This window comes from Lathyrus oleraceus, chromosome 5, assembly GCF_024323335.1.
Source record: "Lathyrus oleraceus cultivar Zhongwan6 chromosome 5, CAAS_Psat_ZW6_1.0, whole genome shotgun sequence".
Lineage (NCBI taxonomy): Eukaryota > Viridiplantae > Streptophyta > Magnoliopsida > Fabales > Fabaceae > Lathyrus > Lathyrus oleraceus.
This window is the reverse complement of record NC_066583.1, coordinates 638,957,565-638,979,831: the sequence shown is the minus strand read 5'-3', so window position 1 is coordinate 638,979,831 and position 22,267 is coordinate 638,957,565.

Sequence of the window (22,267 nt, the reverse complement as noted above, 5' to 3'; positions counted from 1 at the left end):
ACTCACTGAATACTTGCCCGAACATTAACATTGCACTCCATCTTTCACTTTGCGAACATAGAAGTCAACCTATAATAGGTTGATCTTACCAAGGCGGTTATCGGCAGATTTCGAATTCCTTTGAAAACTCCGTTCATGCATTCCACAATGTTTGTTGTCATGTGGCCCCATCGACAACCTCTGTCAAATGCCCTTGTCCACTGCTCTACTGGTATGTTATTTATCCATCTCCCTGCGTCTTCATTAGACAGTCTAATTTCATCACGATAATATTGAAATGACGGTTGAGTTAAAGCATACCCAACATTCACCACCTTCTTGCGGAGATTCTTATCTTTTATAGCACGCATGAAGTTTTGTGCAATGTGTCTGATACAGTAGACATGTGTAGAAGGAGGATCATGCCATCCGTTGTCATGGTTGTTGTAGGCACTCTCAATGGCAGCATGTCTATCATAAATCAAACAGAGATTGACTTGTGGAACCACATGCGTTCTAAGATGTCGAAGAAAGAAACCCCATCCACCAGCCGTTTCACCTTCAACAAGAGCAAAGGCAGTGGGAAAGACATTGTTGTTGTCGTCTTGTGCAACCGCCATGAGCAAGGTACCCTTGTATTTTCCGTATAACCAAGTGCCATCAATTTGAATAATAGGTTTGCAGAATGCAAAACCTTTGATGCACGGGTCAAATGCCCAAAAGAGACGGTGAAATATTCGATTACCTGTAGCACAGGTTTCGTCTGGCATCATTGTTGGCACTGTCTCCATAATTGCCACAGTTCCTGGGACATATGTTTTTAGTGCCCATAAAAACCGTGGCAATTCCTTGAATGAATCCTCCCAGTTGTCAAAAACCTGTTCAACAACCTTTGTCCTCGCAATCCAGGCTTTCTTGTAAGATGGAGTATAATTATATGTTGTTCTGATATGGGATATAATTATACTTACCTTCACTGATGGGTCTTTATTAACCAACGGCAGAATGTCTTGACATATCAAAGTTGCACTTAGTTTACGGTGATCTTGTTCAATGTTAGTTGCAATGCAACTGTGCGGTGGGTCTATTGAAGCGATCTCCCAAGAGTCGTTTTTCTTCTTGTAAGACGCAGCCAAACGAAACTTACAAAGCATGTTACGACATTCGATAACATACCTTCTAGAATCAGTGCGTTTAACTGTAAAGTCAACAAAGTTGTTCATGTGAAAATTTTTGATTGCCAGAACACATTCTTCTTTGGTACGAAACATGTCTCCCACCTTTAATTCGCCTTCTGATCTCGGATACGGATTATAGAAAACACCGTTGGATGTTTCATCGTCGTGAAGATCCACATTTGTCATATGTTGAGGCGGATTTTAGACATGACTAGGAGGTGTTGGTGGTGGTTGATCATCATCTTCATCGTCGTTGTTCAGCATGGGATCAACCTGTATCTCGGTCTCCTCTTCTTCTTCATCAACAACGTCCACTTCTGATTCTGCTTCTGGGTTGAGTTCATCTAACCACTGTGGATCATCTTCACCAGCTCCATCCTAATCGATTAGTTGTGACTGTTGAGATGGTATACATGGTTGAAGAGTAATGTACAACTCGATACAGTTGCAGCCTGAATGTTTATGACTAACAAACATGTATTCAACATCTTCATCGTCTCGTACCTTAAGGGGGAAATACTTGCATTGGCCATTCTCAAAAAATATTGGATTTTGATATGTGATCTTTGACACAATACCCAATCCTATAAAGGATTGTATTCTTTTTTTCAAATGCAAGAAGGTTGCATTTCTCTTGATCGTGATTCTAATGGTATTAGGGTTTCGAAAACAAAAACCATGTAGCTCAGACTCGAATGTTTCATTGTTGTAGTGAACGTTGACACTGTATAATGATGAAGATGACATTGTGCATATGAAAACTATTTTCTTACTGCAGATGAATGTGAGTGAAGTGTCTTGGATGTTGATAGTAAGACACTTAAATAGATGAGTGAAGTGTCTCACATGCTAGCTAGTTCGGAGTGACATGTCGGACATGCAAGATAGTTTGAGATGACGTGTCGGACATGCAAGCTAGTCTGAGATGATGTGTCAGACATGCAAGATAGTATGAGATGACGTGTCAACCATGCAAGCTATCAAGAAGTGACTTGTTCAGCATGCAGGAGACAAGACAGCCACGTGTCAGACATGCAAACACACACTCCAAATGGATTGGCGCCTCCACTTATTCCTTGTACATGGTCGCCAATTCAAGTGGAGACACCATGCATTCAGACCTCGAAACCAAGCATTCAGACCTAGGTCTTGCATGCATGTCCCTATGGAGGCGCCAATTTGAATGGTGACCCCTCTTAAAGGACGTACATGGTCGCCAATTCATGTGGAGACACCATGCAAGCACAACTTTTCATGCTCCCATCCATTTGCCTATAAATACATCCACTCCATCAACACTTCTTCCACACCATCACTCTCACTACTTCCTCTACAATACTTATTTTACAATTTCATCTTCAACAACATCTTCTAGTTTCATTTACACCAACCCCCCAACAAAATGTCTTTACTCACAATGGGCGAAGCACATAGAGGAACGGTTGCAAACATCGCAACATATGTAAGTTTTTTCTTTTGTTAACTTTTTATCTTTCATCTTCACCAACCCCATTTTATTTTGACATACCAACTTAGTCAAGTGTTTTATTCTTTCTTTTATAGGATGTATCAAGGTTTTGAACTCGGGTCCACGAATATGTCCATATGGACCCGATGATTCAACCTTATGTTGAACTCGCCGGTTTTGGTCATATTAGCAAGATTTTGTCTTGGTCTATAGATAACAAATTCATTCTAGCCTTATGCGAAAGATGGAGACAGAGACACACACATTTTGGTTCTCAACCGGTGAATGTACTGTGACGTTAGAAGACGTCTACATGCTTTTAGGACTACCAATTGAAGGCAAGGCTGTTAATGGTAAGACCAACTATGAAAATTCAATTTGCATGGAGCTCTTAGACACTGATTTGTTAGATGATAATGCTAGAGGTTAAGGTATACTACTCTCATGCCTAAAGTCATATTATAATAGTTTATACTTAGATGAGCATTCTACCGAAGATGCTCGAATAATAAAAACTAGGTGTTACATTATGTTGTTAATAGGATCCTTTTTATTTCCCGAAGGTAGTGGTTCTAGCATGCATATTATGTATTTACCTCTATTTAGACATGTAGATAGAATAGGAAGTTACAGTTGGGGATCTGCTTGCCTAGCCTATCTCTACAGCTCGTTGTGTAAAAACTCCCACAAAGACACATCTACATTTTCTGGCTGTGTTGTTTTGCTACAAGCATGGGGTTGGTCAAGACTACCGTCTGTAGCACCGGTCAATAACAACCCTTTCACTTTTCCATATGCATAAAAGTAAGTTGTTTAAATTGTTATATCTTTACTTACTTCCTTAAAGTTTATTGTCTCAAACTAATTTTTTTTAACTTTTTGGTGTAGATGGTCGGCACGTGGTATGAGTTACAGCAGATGTCCGAGACACTGTATTACTCAGTATCGCAACTTGTTGGATCACCTTCGACCGACAGACATAAGCAAAATAACTTAATTATTTCGGTATATTTTGTTAACTTTTTCTACATTCATTATAATCCTATCTTCTTTAACATTTCAGTTCATTTGGCGTCCATACCTTAATTTGGATCATGACCATGAGGTCAACACTGAAGACGCAGCCGTATGGACAACATGCACACCGATAATACGGTTCACATCTGTGGAGATGCACAACATCGATCGTGTGAAGCTGCAGTTCGGTATGGTCCAGAATATCCCAGATCCCCCAGCTAGCCTAGGAGAATGGCATCTGCGAAAAGTTAACGACCAATGGAACTTCAACCCATGGCAACACTTCGCAAGATCGGAGTGTCGCAAGTGGAAGCACCGTCATGACCATGTCTTAACTGACGCAGTCATGCCAACTGAGGTAAAACCAAGTCGTAATTATATGGCTTGGTACAGATGGTTGGTTTTCAGTTCATCGCCGAAGATATGTACCTATACGACCCACGCCAGGCAAGTTACACACAAGAAGGATCAACATCTAACCCCCAACAACGTTCTCAACCCGGTTACTCACAACCCCCTATCCGTCAAACTTTTCGTTCCACAAACACACAAACATACAACCAAAACATGTCATTCACCCAACCCCAATACCAAGAGCATACCCCATACCACCACCAACAAATTGACCATCAACCTGAGACCCAACATCGCTTCGCACTCACACCATCACCCTACCAGAGTCGCCTTAGCCAAAACACCAACCGCCCCTCCTCCTACCGTAGCCAAGAAGCCCAAACATCACAAAACCAAAACATCCAACAACCCTATCTCTACCAAACACCCCAACAACCTTTCCAACCTTTCCTCGACGCATCATTCACACTCATGTCTCCCTTCAACCGTCCCGATCGCCCATCCATGAGTCAACCACATCCCAACATCTCTGGCATGGGTCATGAGCTCAGCTACGGCGGTACACCATCAATGCATACTGAAGACTATGCTGACCTGTCTGAATACCTCAACAGACCTTCTCCTGTAGTTGGTAGTGACGCTCCTGGCCCCTCAGATGATCAAACACCGGTGCAGAATCGTCAACGTGGGTTACGGCCAAGGGTTAGGGTAGCTAGAGGATGTGGGACCGGAGGTCGGTTAGGTGATCCCGGTCATCACCATTAGGTTTCTTTGTGTAAACTCCAAACTTTATTAATATCAAGTCGTATTATATCAAATTTATCTTTCACTTATACCATAAAACACAAAAAATGCATTTTAGGAGGAGTCTCCATTTGAATTGGCGCCTCCATTCAAGTTTTAAGAGGAGTCTCCAATTCAATTGGCGACTCCTCCTAAAAGTGGGGTATTTTGGGATTTTTTTGAAACTATGGGTATTTTGGGAATTTCCTTGAAAAAGTGGGTTATTTGAGTAAAAAAACCTCTAAAATTGTGTCCTAATTTGTTAGAAGACTTGAAAAATATGTCATATTAGTTACCTTACTACTTTTTACTCATGAGTTTAATTGTAAAAATATATTTTATATTAACTATACAAGTATCATATTATAAAAAAAATGGGAGGTTTGAAATTAAATTGATCTTAAGAAACAAATAAATTAAGAGTAAAGAGAGAAAAATGGTCAAATTATGTGATACAAACATGAAATGTCGTAAGTGATTCTTCTATAGAATAGAGGTGTGTGCGAAATATCCAATTTTTTTAAAATATGTTAAAAATACAATATTAAATCAGGTGAATGAGAAAATAGTTTGTGATTGGTGATGAGAGTCTTCACAATATGTTTTAATATTGGTCGATTCTCCCTGTTGATTCCGACAAAAAGATCTTTAATTGTTTTGACAAATGTTATGTTCCTTTCTAAAAGTGTATGTTCACCCGGTTAAATTTTAGATTTCCCTACAATGAATTTTAGGGAGGGGTGTTGAAGCACTTAAAGATTGCGTCAAATGCCTATGTCTTTGTGAAGGTGTTACAATTTTTGTGTGAATATTGGAATCGAAAGTCGTCTCTGAGTCTCTTCTTTCATCTTTTTTATATGATGTGTATCTCATAGGACTTCCTATGTGGTTAAGATTGATCTCGGTGCGATAAGATGTCAAACAGTTTGACGTTTATGTTGAGAATTGGGATAATTTTAGGGACTATTTCCTCTTGGTGGGCCTTCAGACTTAGGAGGCCCATAATGTTTTTGTCGGGTTCCTAGGAGGAAACCTCTTACTACCAGCTTCCTTGACTCTGAGTCGACTAGATGTACAAATAGGTATCCATCATGATCACTACGAATCAATGCAATGTTTAATCCTTTCTCGTTCTAGATAATCTTGGCAAGTTTTTGAAAGGCAACAAACATGTTGCTTTTCTAAGATATAAATAATGTTCATGTATAGCGATAGCAGTCATCCACAACTACAAGGTCATAAAAATTGCCATCAAAATTTTGATTTCGGATGGGCTAAAAGTATCCAAGTGCAAAAGTTGTAAGGACTTTTTGTAGAAACAACATTTTTATATTTAAAAGAGGCCCTTACTTGTTTCTCTTTTTGGCACGTGTCACATGACCGACTTTTCTCAAAGCACGTGTTAAAAAGGTCAATCACTAAAATTCTTATGGACCAATTTGTTTAAGTGGTTCATGTGGATATGAGTTATTCTCATATGCCATAGTCAAGATTCATCCTCGTTACTAAGAAAACGAACATCATTTGAAGGGATCCTATTTAGATTCACGATGTAGGTGTTTCCATTTCTAGAGTTGGTGAAAATGGTTTGATCTAATTTGGATTTTATAACCTTGCATCTAGAAGAATCAAGAGTTAGATTTTTTTACCTTTGACACATAATTGACTAATACATAACAAAATATGCTTTAAGTCATCAACTAAAACAACATTCCCAATTGTTGGACTGGGGAACTTACCAACATTAATAATACCAATAATTCTCCCGTTATTGTTATCATCATAAGATACAAAACCTCGTTTCTTGGAAGAGAAATAGAAGAACAAATTTTTGTCTCCAGTCATGTGCTTTGAACAATTATTACCGAGATAACACTTAGTGTTTGATACTGTAAAGCACTCCTAGTTATCTCCATGATATTCCATGATACATATATTGGCCTATTCGGTTGAGGAGTTCATGTCATTGTCGTCTCAGGAAATGTACGCTTTCATTTTTCCTTTTGAGGTTTCTTCAACTTTTTTATGGGTTTTCTTTTGAATTTGAGGAAATTTTGATCTTACTTGTTCTTTATTGCCATAATGAAATCATATACGAATGAATAAGGATTTTTCTTCATTTTTTATTTTTCCTTCTTGTTATCTTCCACCCTTTATGGATCTCTTGAAGTTTTGCACTATTAGCAACATCTTTTCATCGACGTCATAATCATTATCTTCTTCAATCTTAAGAGCTAGACTATTCTTATTCTTCGTATCTCCTTCTTCATCATCAGTGATAATTCCATCTCATGTTCCTGTAATTTTCCAAATAAAGTTGCCATGTCTATGGTACACAAATCCCTGGATTCAAAAATCGCAATGACTTGTGGCTGTCAATTACAGTTTAGAAGTCTAAGGACCTTTACAATCAAGTCCTTATTTTGAAAAGTTTTCCCAAGAAATCTCATATGACTCATGGTATGTTTTCTTTATATTGCATTCTAAAGAGTTCATATTCATAGGTCAACGTGTTATGTTAGGTGAGAATATGGAAGTAGAAAAATGGTCTAGAATAGGTTGAGTAGACCCTTATTGAAAAATTCAACCACTTTTTCAAAACTGAATATCATGGATTTTTCAAAAGCGCGCATGGAAGGTTTGAAGCAAAAATATGAAAATTATACTTTTTGAAAATTGATCACGTTAACACTAAATCAATCTATAAATATGAAGGATGGTTTTCATGATGATACACAAAGGTATACGATTAATTTAATTGTATATTTCATAAGATGTGATTATACAATGATTCAATAACAATGAATTATAACCTCAATTGTTTCTTAAATTTAATCACCAATGCAGCTAGATTAGGCACCAATTCTAACAAAAATTAATCTTACGCAATAAATCGCTATTAGTTGAATAAATGATAAACTACGCTATAATTGAAATACCTAAGCATGCAAATCCTATAAAAATTAAATGCAAGAATAAAGAGAGAGATGGCACTGAGATCTATAATGATTCAACATTCGTTCTCGCTTTGCCCACAACACTCTTAAGTGGTTTCCCATTAGAACCTGCATTATTCTTTTTATTTGAAAAATATTTACAAGAGTTCATACAATCACCAATCCACAATAATGTTGAGAAATATAAAATCTCCTATCATAATATTGACTTGTATACGGCGTAATTCCAAACCCTTATGTGTAATCTTTACTCGATTAACGCTTTTTGAATCTTCCAATATCACCAATCTACTATAAACATACGTGTATAACAACCAACCCCTTGATCATATCAATTCCTTAAGCAATGAATTGTCAGAAGAATTGAGAAGAACTTGGCCTTATTTGTAGCCTTCCACGCAGTTACTACCAAGGCAATCTATAGAGGATAATGTTCTTCATTTCACTGGAATTTGTCAGCACCAGTGACAACAACCTTAATCTTGCAAGCTACTTGAAAATTTTAACCAAATCTTCAAGAATGATTAGTTTCAAGTAGGGGTGGCAAAACGGGTCGAAGTCCACTGGGCTGGCTCGCGCATCCGCCAAAAAATGGCGGGATGGGTTGGGATTTTGAGCCCGTCTACCCGTTTTGCCCACCCCGCCAAAACAAAAATACCCGCAGGCGGAATACATAATGGGGCGGGGTTGGCCCGCTAGCCCGTTGAAAAAATTGAAAAAAAAACTACCTGAAATTGTCCATGACCCATTTTGAAGAAAAAAAAGACATATGGCCCAATAATAATATCCATTAAAGAAAGGCATATGGTCCGCAATGTTATTATGGTTTTGGTTGGTTAAACTTAAACTTTGATGTTGTACTTAATACTTATTATGGTTTTGGTTGGTTGAACTTAAACTTTGGTTGTTTGATGGTTAAAAGTTAATGGTTGCTTGATGGTTTAACTTAAATATTTATTTTGGTTGGTTGAAACTTGAAAGTTAATACTTGTTGATGATTCTACTTCTATTTTAGGTAAATACTTGTTAAAGGTTCTATTTTTTATTGAAGGGTATTACTTTGATGGTCTTAGTATTTTGCCATTTATATTTTCTAATTGTTGGTTTGATGTTTTCTTATTGAAATATAAAAAAAATAGCCTTTTAATTTCTTTAAAAATGAAAATAAAATAAAATAAAATAAGGTGGGCAAGCCCGCCGCCCGCCAACCCGCCACCTTGGCGGTGCGGGCTAGATTTTCATGCCCATTTCAACTTGGCGGGCATGCCTGCCCTGCTTCTTTTTTGGCGGGCTTTAGGCAGGGCGGGGCAGGCGGCCCGTTTTGCCACCTCTAGTTTCAAGAGAGTGTCTCTCTTTCAATCAATTATAAAGCTCTCGTTATCAAGATCTAGAATCAAGTTGAAGTCGAAGATGTAGGAGTTTCGTTGCAAGAACTTTGAACTTTCAAAAACATATGGTGTTGATTTTTCATAGAATCATACAAAATGATTATTAGTTTGTTAATTTGTTACATAAAAAATGATGAGAAAAAGGTTTTATATGTGTTTGAGATTAAGCATAAAATATGGTTGAAAAGTCATTAGATTCGAATCAATAACATTTCATGATTTGAATCAACTTAACAAGTGAAGTGGAATAAAAGAAAAATAGAGTTTTGACCCGTTTTTCAGTTGATTCAAATCAAATACCTCGTGATTTAAATCAAGTGTTAGTTATGATTCTAATCAATCAAGTTAAGCCAACTAAAAAATATGAAAAAATCGTCTGATTCGAATCACGTGTAAAGTCTGATTAGAATTAGTTCTAGCAGAGGTGACCCGAAATTGGCTTATTCGAATCATGAGTAAATTTTGATTCAAATCAAATCATTTGAAATTTTATGGTTTGTCTCTGTCCAAATTGATTGGAATCAAGATATGTGCCTGATTCAAATCAAACACGTAAAATCTCAATTTTTCATAATTTAAGACCTTTAGATTTTTCTTTCCATCTAACTTAAATTAATATATTATATGGCTCTTATTCCAATGACTCATGGAATTGATTAAGCACATCATGATCAAGTTCAAACCTAATGAATGGTTTATACATGCTAAAAGTGAGTAATTTCAAATTTTGATCCAAAGAGGTGTAATCATGAAGGAAACTCAATGATCAAAAGTAAATCAAAATGAAAGCGATAAGGCAAGAAACAAAATAATCGTATTTGGCTGCTCCCCTGAATGTATTAGCAACATGCAACTACATTCTCCCCTCTTTTGATGTTTGACAAGCTTTCACTTGAAATTGAGTCGACTTTGAGTAAGACACGAAAAACGATTATGCTACGCCTTAAACATTGCACACAAACCATAATATAAAACGCACAAAACTATTCTAGACTGACATTATAATTTCTCCCATTTTGACAACATAAAAAAGAGATAGATCGAAATGCGTCTAAAAATAATCAACCACAAACAAATAACTCTAGATAAACATATGAGCTAAACAACTAAGAAGAATATACAACAACAAAATCTCATATTAAACATGAAGATAGACATGCCACATGCAACAAAGTGTAAATAGACATGCAACACCAACATTCAACAACAAATAATTAAGTGATCACAACCATTATGTAAAGGAATGCATTAACAATTATAAATAATGCATCAACAATTACACAAATGCTCAAATGCACATAATTAGTAATACACATATAAAGAGACTTAAATGCAAAGTAGACCAATCAAGAACATATGTTAGAGATGAATGAGTGAGATAAGAAGGAAATAAGCAAACCAATTCACAACTCTATAACAAACATATTAGAACAAGATTTGGTTATGTATATATACCTTGAGTTTTTATGATAACAAGGTTGCATTTGTGTGAGAACAATTTTGGTACCCTAATGGTTTGTTATTGTGTAACTTTAACAATCCGTTTTTATTCTGAGTATATGACGTGCAACGTCATCGGTTTCTAAACGAGGAGTTCAATTTCCGCTTATTCGCTAGTCATAAGAAGTTCTGGAAGATGTTCAACGTTGTTGCTGCAATGATCTTTTTGCTTTTGTGTTGATTCACTCTTGAGAAGCTTCAGAGGAGACGCTATGTTGTTGATGTAACGTTTTCTCAGTTTGTGCTTTGGATGTGACTCTGATCACCAAACTTATGAAGAATGACAAGCTTCTGAAGTTGTGTTACTTAGCTGAAGATTTTGAAGATCTTAAGCCATACGATTGAGGTTATCAAAGTTCTGACTGTAGATTCTGAAGATACTAAAGATCTCAAGCCAGACTATTGATGATGTCAAGGTTCTGACCGAAGATTATGAAGTTTTTGAATTCAGCATTATGTTTCTTCATTTCATGCTTCATAAACTTTCATTAGAAGCTAATGAACTTGAACATAAGATCAAATGGGCATGTGAACAGATAGTGCATAATACAAATCAAATATCATATCCACTACCTGATATCATGGGTAAAGACAACAATATACATCACACTTATCACTGAATACGTGATCAAAGGATAATATGCAATATCACTCATTTCACCATCCAACAGTGGACAGTCGCTCTATGAGGTTTCCCCATTTTGCCCTTAAACGATATTCTTCTTGTGATATATAAGTATAACTTAGAGACTTTAAGAAAAGAGTTGGTGCTACAACAACTTGAACAATTTGTTTCTTTGTGAAAAACTATCATCTTTTGTGAAAAACTATCATCTTTTGTACACCATTTGTATTTAAGTATTTGTTTATCATTTGTGTCAAATCTGCCTGTACAGAAGCAACTTGTTACACATAAAATATTATCCAAACAATTTGTTTGATTCCTTAAGGAGACTAAGGTATAGTCGTATCATTGAGAAGATAAAGAAGGTTATTCTTTGTGAGTCCTTAAGGAGACTATGGTATAGTCGGATCCTTAAGAAGACAAAGAAGGTTATTCTTTGTGATTATTGTAACCAGTTAATTATAGTGGATTAAGTTCTTATGTATAAGGAGAAATCACCTTGGCGGATGGACTGGAGTAACTTTGAGTTTCAAGCGAACCAGTATAAAAATACTTGTGTTTTTATCTCTTTGTTATTAAATTTTAAGTGGTGTTCTTGAGTTGGTAAAAAGCTTTTGTTTGTAAGACCCAATCCCCCCCACTCTTTCTTGTTTTTTTCACACCTTCAATTGGTATTAGAGCTCCGATTCTGATTGTGATAAAAGTTTTATCAACAATTCACCGTGTTTAGTACCGATCCAGCTTTGCGTGAGAAATAATGGTTAACATTGTTAACAATAATGAAAGAGATCACTATATTGCAAAACCACCAATCTTTGATGGTGAGAAATTTGATTATTGGAAAGATAAAATATAAAGTTTCTTTCTTGGTTAGGATGTTGATTTATGGGATCTTGTAGTCGATGGCTATGTTCACCCATTTAATGTTGAATGAAATGATATAGCAAGAGGTGCCATGACTGATCAACTGAAGAAAGATTTCAAAAATCACCATAAGGCCAGAACTATATTGCTAAATGATATCTCTTATACTGAGTATAAGAAGATAACAAACAAAGATTCTAACAAATCTATTTTTGACTCTTTGAGGATGACTCATGAGGGGAATGCTCAAGTAAATAAGACAAAGGTCTTAGCCTTAATATAGAAATACGAGGCATTCATAAGGGAGGACGATAAAACAGTTGAAACTATGTTCTCAAGGTTTTAGATGCTTGTTGCAGGACTGGAAGTTTTGGACAAAGGATACTCTACAGTTGATCACGTCAAGAAGATTATTAGAAGTCTTTCTAAAAAATGGAGACCTATGATAACTACTTTGAAGCTAGCAAAAGATCTCAACAGTATCAGTCTTGAAGAACTTGTTAGTTATTTAAAGAGCCACGAGATTGAGCTCGAGGAAGATGAACCTCAAAACTGAGGTAAATTTGCTGCCTTAAAGTCTAAGCTGAGAAGGCAAAAGCCTATCAAGATGAGGAAGAATTAGAAGGTTCAAATGAAGACTCAAAAGATGTTGATGAGTTGTCTCTGATTTCAAAGAGAGTCAACAGACTCTGGAAGCACAGGCACAATGGTCAAGGGAAGTTCAGAGGATCCAGAAGGACGGTTGGTCGTTTTAATTCTTTGTCTGGACAAAAGAAGTAAGGTTTTGGAAAAGAAGTATTTTGCTTTGAGTGCAAGGAGCCATGCGACTACAAAAATGATTGCCCTTTGTTGAAAAAGGACAACAGGCCTAAGAAGAAGAATTTTAAAGGCAAGAATGGGTTGATGGCTACATGGGACGAATCAGATTCAGAAGAAGATTTTGATGAGGAACAAGCCAATGTTCCATTGGTGGAAACAATAGTTGATCCAGAAGGTTCTGACGAACCAGAAGACAAGGTGTTGTTAGAATCAGAATCTGACTCCAATTCTGAAGAGGTATTTTTTAACCTATCTTGTTCTAATTTCGAATCATGACTCTCTTAAATGCTCGAAAAGTACTAGAGTCTTCAGAGTAAATACAAGGACCTTAAACAAGTCAAAGTAGTTGCTTATGAAACTCTCAATGAGCATGAGAAAGATATTTCCTCTCTAAATAAATAAAAAAATCTTTAAAAAGTAACAACTCTGCTTTGAAAAGCAAAATTTAAAAACTAGAGGAGGAAATTGTCTCAGAAGTTTTTGGTACTGATTGCATCATTAGATATGACAAAGCATTCCAGTACTTTCTGGCTAAAAGCATAGATAGAAGCAAGATGACTTCTTTGATTTATGGAGTTAGCATAAATGGCAAGAAAGGGTTAATTTGTACAAAAATTATAACACTTGACGAAAGTCATAAGGTAAAACCAAAACCTATCTATGAGCATTTTGTGTCTGCTGGCTCTGATCTTGATGTCTCTGCATAGACACAAAAACATGCAAATGGTAAAAACTCAGTTATGAAACCTAAGTATCATGCATATATTCCCAATAATTATCCTTCTACACTAAGACCCAAAGTTGTAAGAAACTATGGGAAAACTAACAAGAGAGGACCCGGAAAGTGGGTACTTAAGGATAAAATAATTTATGTTGCATACTTCCTTAGCAGCTCAGTTGAAACACCAGTCATGGTACCTGAACAATGGATGATCGCGACATATGACGGGTAGAATGTCTATGTTCCAAGATTTGGAACTTAAGCCTGAAGGTTTCATTAGTTTTGGAGGAAACTAGAAAGGAAAGATCATTGGCTCTGGAATTATTGGTAATGATAGACTTGCTTCTATTACTAATGTTCTTCTAGTTGATGGTCTAATGCAAAACCTATTGTCTATTAGTCAACATAGTGACAATAGTTATGATACCATTTTTAATCAAAAGTCCTATAAGGTTGTTAGTCAGAAAGATGGTACAATCCTTTTTAAAGAGAAGAGAGAAAACAATATTTGTAAAATCAGACTTTCTAATCTTAAGAATCAAAATGTAAAATGTATAATGTTTGTTAATAAAGGGCAATGGGTATGGCACATACGTTTGGGCCATGTTAGCATGAGAAAGATTTCTCAGCTAAATAAGCTTGGATTAGTCAGAGGCTTACCCAACCTGAAGTTCGCTTCAGATGCTCTTTGTGAAGCGTTTCAGAAAGGCAAGTTTTCTAAAACATCTTTCAAAGCAAATATTGTTGTTTCTACCTCTAGACCATTAGAACTTCTACATATTGATTTGTTTGGACCAGTGAAAATTGCCTCTATCAACGGAAAGAAGTATGGATTGGTCATTGTTGATTACTATAGTCGATGGACATGGGTAAAGTTCTTAAAATACAAGGATGATTCACATTTTGTGTTCTCTACTTTCTGCTCACTGGTGCAAACAAAAAATGAACTGCAAAATAGTCAGAATCAGAAGTGATCATGGTGGTTAATTTGAAAATAAACATTTTGAAAAACTTTTTTAACAAATGTCATTTCCCACGATTTCTCCAGTCCTAGAACTCCATATCAAAATGGGGTTGTAGAAAGGAAGAATAAGACTTTGTAATAAATGGTTCGCACCATGATCCAAGAAACTGACATGGCTAAGCATTTATAGGCAGAAGTAGTGAACACAACTTATTACATTCAGAATAGGGTTTATATTAGACCTATTATAGGTAAGACTCCCTGTGAATTATGGAAGAACGGAAAGCCCAACATTTCTTACTTTCACTCTTTTGGTTGTGAGTGTTTTATGTTAAACTTTAAAGAGAGTCTTGGAAAGTTTGATTATAAAGCACAAAAGTGTTTATTGTTAGGATATTCTGAACGCTCTAAAAGCTACATAATCTTTAACACTGAAACATGAATTGTTGAAGAATCAATTAATGTTAGATTCAATGATAAGATTGGCCCTGAAAATTCAAAGCTAGTTGAGAAATTTGCAGATTTGAAGATCAATCTTTCAGAATCCAAGGATACTGATTCTGAAGAAAAAGACTCATAAGAAGAAGCTAAAGAATCTAAAGCAAATGTCTGAAATTCTACTCAACCAGAAGTTGTCGTTGGTCCAACTCATCAGAAGAAGAGTAGACCAAGAACCTCTCATCTTGAAGAACTGATTATGGGAGATAAAAATGCTCCAGTCAGAACTAGACCTTCATTCAAACCTTCTGAAGTGACTCTTCTAGGTTTTGTATCTCTAATAGAACACATATTTATTGATGAAGCTCTTCTGGATAATGAGTGGATTCTGGCTATGCAATAGGAATTGAACCAATTCATCATAAATGATGTTTAGGATCTTTTTCATAAACCAAAAGGTTTCCATGTTATTGGAACCAAATGGCTCATCAAAAACAAGCTAAATGAGAAGGGCGGAGTTGTCAGAAATAAAGCTCGGCTGGTAGCACAAGGTTATAGTCAACAATAAGGTATAAACTATATAAAAACCTTTGTTCTAGTTGACAGGTTGGAGTCTATTCGTCTTCTAATTTCGTTTGCAGTCAATCATAACATCATCCTTTATCATATGGATGTTAAGAGTGCATCCTTAAATGGATATATTTCTGAAGAAGTATATGTGCACCAACCTTCTAGTTTTGAAAGCTCTCAAAATCCTGACTTTGTTTTTAAACTGAAAAAAGTCGTTATATGGTCTAAAACAAGTTCCCAGAGTTTGGTATGACAGACTAAGTAACTTCCTTTTGGAAAATAATTTTACTAGAGGGAAAGTGGACACAACTCTCTTTTGCAAAACCTTTAAGAATGATATTCTAGTTGTGTAAATGTATGTTGATGATATTATTTTTGATTCTGCTAATGCTTCGTTGTGCAAGGATTTTGCTAAGTTAATGCAAGTAGAATTTTAAATAAGTTTGATGGGAGAACTCAAGTTCTTTCTGGGAATCCAAATTGATAAATGTTCAGAAGGAACGTACACTCATCAAATCAAATATACAAGGTAACTTCTGAAGAAGTTTAACTTGTCAGAATGCAAGCAAGCAAAGACTCCAATGCATCCTACATGTATTCCGAAGAAAGAAGAGTGTTTACTTATGTGCTCGCTTCCAATCAGATCCTAGGGGAACTCACTTAACTGTTATTAAGAGAATCTTTAGGTATTTGAAAGGTACTACTAACCTTGGTTTGTTTTATAGAAAATCAAGTGAATACAAATTAGTAGGCTATTATGATGCTGACTACGCTGGAGACAAAGCAAAAAGGAAAAGTACTTCTGGAAGTTGTCAATTTCTAGGAGACAATTTGATCTCATGGTCTAGCAAGAGACAATCAACAATTGTGCTTTCAATAGCCGAAGCTAAATAAATTGCAACTTCTGGATGCAACACTCAGATACTCTGGATGAAGAGTCAATTGGAATATTATCAGATATCTGAGAGTAACGTTCTTATTCTATGTGATAATACTTTTGTTATCTACTTATCTAAGAATCATATCTTGCATTTTAGGGCTAAGCATATTGAAATTAAACACAATTTTTTGCGTAACTATGTTCATAAGGGTATTTTTCATCTAAAATTTGTTGATACATACCATTAATGGGATAATATCTTTATAAAACCCCTTGTTGAAGATATATTCGTTTTCAATCTGAAAAACTTATTTATGGATTTATGTCTAGAATGAAAAGATGTATTTCAGAATATTTAAGTCTTCAGAACTCTAGATTAGATTTTCAGAATTTATTTGTTAACTCTAAAACATGAGCTTTCTAAAGTAAGGAAGTTTCGTGAATCATAAAGGTTCTGATCAGAAGCAACCGTATCGATTTGTGTTCTTAATTTTGAATAGTCGTTGCATTAAATGGTTGTCTAATCGTTTGATTTCATATGGTTCTAAGTGGTGACAGTTGTCCCACTTTCTGAGCATGCATGATGATAACGTGACACATCGGGTTTCACAATTCTTGGAATTAGGTTAAAAACTCTTACGTTCCCCCCTATGACTGCGTATTTTTACCTTGTCATTATTGCAAAAAAAATTATATATAAACCCATTTCACTCATATTTTCACACTACACGTACAATATTTCCACACTTTCTTATTTCAAACCTAAAACACCTATTTGCAACTGCTCAACCTCTCCTTCAACTTCAACAATGGTTGCTCCACAATAATAGATTCAACAACAACTTTCTCTCATTCGTTCCATGGATGATGAAAATCATCTCGTTATGGAAGGGATCTCTGAGTTAACTCTAAATACTCTTGTAAATGAGTTAATGGTGCTCTGTGAGACTATCGTGGACTTTAAAAATTTGAAGGATAATGGATTTGATTTCTCTAAAACCTTGGAATGCCAACAATGAAAGGGTTTCTTTGAAAGGTTAACTAGTCTTGTTTACCCAATGCTTGTGAAGCAGTTTTGGGTGCATGTTACTGCGGAAAAGGAAACAATAACTTCTTATGTTATGAACAGGAAGTTTGTCATCACTGAGAAATCCATTGCTGATTTAATCTTGCACGGTGGAAAGGGGAAAAGGATTCATATTGCCAAGATTAATGCTAAGAGATAAGCAACAATAACTTTTGTCATCTTCAAGGCTGGAACCAATCTTAAGGACGATAAAGATCATAGTGCTAAGGACTTGACAAACAACCAAAGAGTTTGGTTCAAGATCATTTTGGGTTGTGTTCACCATAGATCTAACACCAATAGTTTAGAGTATGTCGACACTTGTCATAAGTTTATGTTATTATTTATGGAAAAGGGTCTCAAGCTAGCACTCCCTTCTATCTTGTTCAAATTTCTGAGGGATTCAATCAGAGAATCTATAACTAGTAGTTCTTCAAAGAAAAGCAAGAGTAGGTTCATTCCAAATGGAAGGCTTAATTTTTATATTCTTGTTGAGAACAGTCTGGTGGATGACCTTCCAATCAGTGGTTTAACTGATGAGTTGGTGAGGATGCTAGAAAGATCTTCTAGGGGAAGAATCTCAACACCATGGGTCTCATTTCTAAGGTAGTAAGACCATGTTTAATTCCCTCAACGGATGATATCCATTGGATGAGGATTCCAAATGATAACTTTCTAATCTTTACCAAGATTGATCCTCTAGAGGTTTTGAAGTACTACTTGGAAAACTGTCTAAAGGATGGAATTGATCCACTGGTTGATCCTTTCAATCTACTAGAAACTTATCCAGATATTCATGGGAAAGGAAGAATGAATTAGGAGAAGAAGTATCTTGAAGGCCTCAGAAGAAGAAGAAAGTTGTTGTCCTTATGGATGAAGATGTGATACCTCTCAATAAGCGTCAGAAAGCAATGCTTCTGAAGGCCACGTCTGGTGTTATTAATCAACCTTCCAAAGCTTCTGACGCCACTACTTCTAGTAAGCTTCCTAAAGTTAGTAATCTTTATGTCTCTGATTTTGATATTTCTGAAAGGATCTTACCAGTCCAGCCTCCTCCCACTTCTCAACCATTTTCATCATTCTCTCACCCAATTTTTCCCAACCAATATCTGAACCTATTTTACTTCCACCTCCCACAAAAACTCATATCTTAGAACCTGTTACAGAAACTCCTCAAGTTTATGAAACCCAATTGCAACAACAACAACATTAACAAATACCATAAATACCACCTCTTTCACAGTTACAATCTTCACTCATTCCACCTTCATCTGTTTCTGCTCCCCACACCGAAAATCCAAAGATAATAACCCCTAGAAAATTACCTCAAGATATTTTGGAAACCATATGTCTAAGGGTACTCCCGAAGGCATGTTCAATTATGAACTTGAACCAGAAGTATCTGATTCAGAAACACCTCTGATCATTTTCCCTACACTTCCAACTCTTTATGGCCCTGATCATGATGAAACCAAAATAGACCTTTTTGTCAAAATTCCTAAACCACCAAAACCTGGTCCCAACACTGGTAAGATTCTGAGGAAGTTTGAGTTAGATTCAAGAAGTCATTTGCATGAAGCTATGCCAATCAGTTATTCTTCAATAAATATGGATGAAAGTGATTCTGCTTGGGAAGCCTGCAGAAGATGGATTAATTCCAAGATCTCCAAGCTAAAGAACACTAGGTGTAAAGTATCTGAAAGATATGTCAGTTATGGGTTTGTTCCATTAATGGGGATCTGGAAGTTATGGAATACACAATTGTGTCTTCCTGCTTCGGAGATTAAGGAAGTTATTCAGGATGTTGAGGTAGATTTTGGGCATCCAAACTGTGTTATGGAAGAAGCTGTTGGTTAGATAGTTGCTTCTGAGATCCAACAGTCTGAAGACCAACAAACTGAAGTTTCTCTTCCTTAATAATCTGCTATAACTTTTTCGGGAGAAATTCTTGATGCGCTTCGGAAGGCCATTAATGAGATAAAAGTTGATAATTCTTTGTCAAAGAACATTTGGACAGACAGGAAATGATATTTCAGTTGATTTTATCCATACTTCCTCCGCCTCCTCCTCATAACCCTTAACACTTTTAAATTTTTTTATTACTTTAAGTATTTTTCTTTCTAAGTGTATCTTTCTGCCTTTTGGCATGTTTAATGAAAATCATGTTTTGTTTCTTTCCAATATTTCTTTTATTTTTATTTGTCTATGTATTTTTTATTGATGACAAATAGGGGGAAACATATTGAAGGGGAATAATCGTAATTAATTTTTGACATACCTAAATTCCTAAACTAAGAACCCAAACATTGTTTAATGTTTATACTAACAACTAATTTGAATAATAGCTTGTTAACTTTTTCACAAGGTTAAGTTCAAAGATCGAAATGGTTAAGTTCAAACATCAAAAGCTCTTGTGAAGTTTCCAAAGATCAGAATGTGAGTTACTAGTTTATGATGAAATGGTCTACTATTTGAGTCCAAAAAACTTTCATGATGATGATTGAGAATTAAATCCAAGCATATGAGTCTTAAAGGAATTAATAACCATGTTCTAAACTTGGAACCATGGGTCCTTGGCATCAAGTTCTGAAGAATCGGAAAATTCAACATCAAACTGATAAAGTGTAACTTCCATAGTCATCAGACTTGGCAATCAAGATCTTAAGAAGAATTCTTAACCGGGTTTTGAAAGTTCTTCTCAAAGAGTTCAGCTCTTCAAAGGTAATCTAGCTCTGAAAGAGAATTTCAAAGAGAACTAGAATTCAGGCTTATGAAGATAACCAACTCTAAAGCTTCTTCAAAAGAATTCAATCAAGCTTCTAAAGTGAAGCTCATCAGAATGTTGATGTTAACAAACTAGTGCTCTAGACAACATCAAGCAACTTCTGAAGACAAACCAAATTCTGATTGAAAATCATTCTGGTACTTCAAAAAGGTTAATCAGGAAAATGTTCTTTCATTTTGATTTTATCTTTTTAGCATTATATATCTCAGGGGGAGCTTTGTACTTTTGTAAGATGTATTCTTCTTTGATTACCCTGTACAAAACTGTTCGTTAAAATACATGTTTTGTCATCATCAAAATGGGGGAGATTGTTAGAACATGATTTGGTTATGCACCTATACCTTGATTTTGATGATAACAATGTTGTATTTGTGTGAGAACAATTTTGGTATCCTAATGGTTTGTTATTGTGTAGCTTTACCAACCAGTTTTGATTATGAGTATGTGACGTGCAACGTCATCAGTTTTTGAACAAAGAGTTTTATTTCCACTTCTGCGCCAGTTATAAGAAGTTCTGAAAGATGTTCAATGGTGTTGCTGCAATGATCTTTCTGTTTCTGTGTTGATTCACTCCTGAGAAGCTTCTGAGGAGACGATATGTTGTTGCTGCAACATTCTCTCAATTCGTGCTTCTGGACGTGACTTTGATCATCAAACTTCTGAAGAATGGCAAGCTTATGAAATTGTGTTACTTAGCTGAAGATTCTGAAGATCTCAAGCCAGACGATTGAGGTTATCAAGGTTCTGATTGTAGATTCTAAAGATACCGAAGATACTTAAGATCTCAAGCCAGACTACTGACATTGTCAAGGTTCTGACCGAAGATTATGAATTTTCTGAATCCGGCTTTATGTTTCTTCATTTCATGCTTCATCAACTTTCATCAGAATCCAATGAACTTGAAGATAAGATCAAATGGGTGCACACTCAAATAGTACATAGTACAAATCAAATATCATTTCCACTACCTGATATCGTGGGCAAGGACAGTACTATACATCACACTTGTCACTGAATTTGTGGATAAAGAATAATATGCAATATCACTCATTTCATCAATCAACAATGGATATGCTCTCTATGAGTTTTCCCCATTTTGCCTTCCAACAATCTTCTTCTTATGCTATATAAGTAGGACTTGGAGACTTGAAGAAAAGAGTCAGTGCTATAATAACTTGACAAGTTTGTTTCTTTGTGAGAAGCTATCATCTTGTGTACACAGTTTTTCTTTAAATATTTTTTTATCATTTGTGTAAAATCTGCTTATATAGAAGCAACTTGTAACACACAAAATATTATTCAAACTGTTTGTTTGATTCCTTAAGGAGACTATGATATAGTCGGATCCTTGAGAAGACAAAGAATGTTATTCTTTGCGAGTCCTTAAGGAGACTAGGGTATAGTCGGATCCTTGAGAAGACAAATAAGGTGATTTATTGTGATTATTATAATCAGTTGATTATAGTGGATTAAATCCTTGTGTATAAGGAGAAATCACCCTTGCAGGTGGACTGAAGTAGATATGAGTTTCGAGCGAATCAGGATAAAAATACTTATGTTTTTATATCTTTATTATTAACTTTTAAGTGGTGTTTTTGAGTTGGTAAAAAGCTTTTGTTTTTTAAAACCCAATTCAAACCCTCCATTTCTTGTGTTTTCACACCTTCAAAACATATACAATGATATTAAATTCGCTACAAAAGTTTAGAGACACACCAATGTAGTTGACAAAAGCTTATGATTTGCTAAAAGATAGTGTTAATAAAAATGAAATATATAGCAAATGAAAGTAAACAAAATCCTTATTCTATTTAAAGCATGTAAAGTCTAAGACTCCCAAATCTCTACAAATCTTGTGAAAGGGATTAGATGACAAAGGTTTTGTAAAAATGTCAGCAAACTGACCTTTAG